General features: G+C 49.4%; 1 pseudogene; it reads left to right on the top strand.

The window, feature by feature from the left end:
- Positions 1 to 819: 819 nt before the first annotated feature.
- Positions 820 to 2,924, top strand: LOC124235210 (RAF proto-oncogene serine/threonine-protein kinase-like; annotated as a pseudogene).
- Positions 2,925 to 3,404: the final 480 nt, after the last annotated feature.

Raw genomic sequence — 3,404 nt, 5'->3', positions numbered from 1 at the left:
TAATGACTGCCTTGTGTTTTATTATTTGAACATTCAATGAATTACTTAAGCAGTTCCATATCAATGGATATTTATGTTATTTTCTTTTTTATGCTATTATAAACAATGCTAAAATGAAAAAATATATACACGTATTCGTAGGTACTTGTGAAAACTTATCAGGAGGGTAAATTCCAAGAAGTAAAGTTACTGGGTCAAAATTCTCTATTTAGATAAAATTTACACACCGCAAAACTTACTTTCTTGGTGTAAAGTTGTATACGTTTTTACATACACATAGATTCTCATAACCACCACCATAGGCAGAATACACAACAATTTCAGCACTCCACATAATTCCTTTAGGCTTTCCCTTTGTGTTCACACCCTCTGCCCACCTATCATCCCTAGCAACTAATCTGAGATTGGCAACAGATGTTAGCTCAGGGCCACTCTTTTAAAAAGACCCCTCAGATTACCAACTGCTAATCTGTTCTCTTCTCCTATATTTTTGCCTTTTTAAAAATGTCATATAAATGGGAGAGTCTCTTCATCGCGGGTGCTGGGCGGCCATCTTAGATGGCGGGAGTAAGACTAGAGCGAGCGGACTGGAAGGCCTCCCTGCCGCTCTCTTTGGGCCCCGAAGAGGGCCAGCTGGCCGGGCTTTAGGGCGTGTGCCCTGAGGCGCCGAGCGCGAGTGCAGCGATGCGGGGGCTGCCGGGGCCCCGTCCCCTGGGCTGGGGACGCGCCGAATGTGACCGCCTCCCGCTCCCCCACCTGCCTGGGGGAGGAGGAGCGGACCAGACGCTGCAGCCGGACGACGGGACACCTACTCGGCCCGGCTCCCTCAGGTTTAAGTATTGGTAAGCTGCATCAATGGAGTACATACAGGGGCCCTGGAAGACGATCAGCAATGGTTTTGGATTCAAAGACGCGGTGTTTGATGGCCCCAGCTGTATCTCCCCTACAATAGTTCAGCAGTTTGGCTATCAGCGTCGGGCGTCAGATGATGGCAAACTTACGGACTCTTCTGAGACAAGCAACACTATCCGTGTTTTCTTGCCAAATAAGCAAAGAACGGTGGTCAATGTGCGAAATGGAATGAGCTTGCATGACTGCCTTATGAAAGCACTCAAGGTGAGGGGCCTGCAACCGGAGTGCTGTGCAGTGTTCAGACTTCTCCACGAACACAAAGGTAAAAAAGCACGTTTAGATTGGAATACTGATGCTGCCTCATTGATTGGAGAAGAACTTCAAGGTTTAGATTTCCTGGATCATGTTCCTCTCACAACACACAGCTTTGCTCGGAAGACCTTTCTGAAGCTTGCCTTTTGTGACATCTGTCAGAAGTTCTTGCTAAATGGATTTCAATGTCAGACTTGTGGCTACAAATTTCATGAGCACTGTAGCACCAAAGTACCTACTATGTGTGTGGACTGGAGTAACATCAGACAACTCTTACTGTTTCCAAATTCCACTACTGGTGATAGTGGAGTCCCAGCACTGCCTTCCTTGACAATGCGTCGGATGCGAGAGTCTGTTTCCCAGATGCCTGTTAGTTCCCAGCACAGATACTCCACGCCCCACGCCTTCACATTCAACACCTCCAGTCCCTCCTCTGAAGGTTCCCTCTCCCAGAGGCAGAGGTCGACGTCCACACCTAATGTCCACATGGTCAGCACCACCCTGACTGTGGACAGCAGGATGATTGAGGATGCAATTCGAAGTCACAGTGAATGAGCTTCACCTTCAGTCTTGTCCAGCAGCCCCAACAATCTGAGCCCAACGGGCTGGTCACAGCCTAAAACCCCTGTGCCAGCACAGAGAGAGCAGGCACCAGGATCCGGGACCCAGGAGAAAAACAAAATTAGACCTCGTGGTCAGAGAGATTCAAGCTATTACTGGGAAATAGAAGCAAGTGAAGTGATGCTCTCCACTTGGATTGGGTCAGGCTCCTTTGGAACTGTGTATAAGGGGAAATGGCACGGAGACGTTGCAGTGAAAATCTTAAAGGTTGTTGACCCCACACCAGAGCAGTTCTAGGCGTTCAGGAACGAGGTGGCTGTCCTGGGTAAAACACGGCACGTGAACATCCTGCTCTTCACGGGGTACATGACGAAGGACAACCTGGCAATTGTGACCCAGTGCTGTGAGGGCAGCAGCCTCTACAAACACCTGCATGTCCAGGAGACCAAGTTCCAGATGTTCCAGTTGATTGACATCGCCTGGCAGACGGCTCAGGGAATGGACTATTTGCATGCAAAAAACATCATCCACAGAGATATGAAATCCAACAATATATTTCTCCATGAAGGCCTGACAGTGAAAATTGGAGACTTTGGTTTGGCGACAGTCAAGTCGCTCTGGAGTGGTTCTCAGCAGGTTGAACAACCTACTGGCTCTGTCCTGTGGATGGCCCCAGAGGTGATCCGAATGCAGGATAATTACCCGTTCAGCTTCCAGTCCGATGTCTACTCTTATCGCATTGTACTCTATGAGCTCATGACGGGGAACTGCCTTACTCCCACATCCCGGGAAACAACTGAGATCAGATCATCTTCATGGTGGGCCGAGGGTGTGCCTCCCCAGACCTTAGTAAGCTATACAAGAACTGCCCCAAAGCAATGAAGAGGCTTGTGGCTGACTGCGTGAAGAAAGTTAAGGAGGAGAGTCCTCTTTTTCCCCAGATCTTGTCTTCCATCGAGTTGCTCCAACACTCTCTACCGAAAATCAACCGGAGCGCTTCTAAGCCATCCCTGCATCGGGTGGCCCACACCGAGGACATCAATGCCTACACGTTGACCACATCCCCTAGACTGCCTGTCTTCCAGCTGACTTCGCACCTGCACTCAGGCTACCAGGGGAGGAAGGGAAGTCAGCAGGCACCACATTTCTGCTCCCTTTCTATGGGGACAGAGAGCTTGTTTCAGAGAAGCTGCTTCTAAGGACCTGCTAGACTACTCACAGGGCCTTAACTTCATGTTGCCTTCTTTTCTACCCTTTCTGGCCCTGGGAGAAGGAAGCCATTCACAATGCTGGTTTGTCTTTCTCCCTCCCTGCATCCCCCACGCTCAAGAGCCGAGCCTTCTCCAGATGCACCAGTGGCTGCTGATGGCAATACCTGATCTGGGGCCCCAGCTATTGGTTAAATGAGTATTTTTAGGGCAAGAAAAAGCACTCGGAGGGGAAATGAAGGTAGGCAAACCAGCCCTGATGTGGGGACATGTGGATTTAGGAAATCAGCTCCTATGAGGAATGCTTATCACAGGAAGGACTTTTTTTTCAGAGATAGTGGTGTGGCGCCAAACAGGTAGTTTTGCACATAATGGACCAAACAGCCCAGGACTGTCGAGACCGTGGCTGCCTGAAGGAGTCTGCTTTGGTACTATGGAACTTCACTTTGGGGACACTTGCTTTTCTTGGAG

This window comes from Equus quagga, chromosome 2 (assembly GCF_021613505.1).
Source record: "Equus quagga isolate Etosha38 chromosome 2, UCLA_HA_Equagga_1.0, whole genome shotgun sequence".
Lineage (NCBI taxonomy): Eukaryota > Metazoa > Chordata > Mammalia > Perissodactyla > Equidae > Equus > Equus quagga.
The sequence above is the reverse complement of the archived record's forward strand: the minus strand, read 5'-3'. Positions and strand labels throughout refer to the sequence as shown.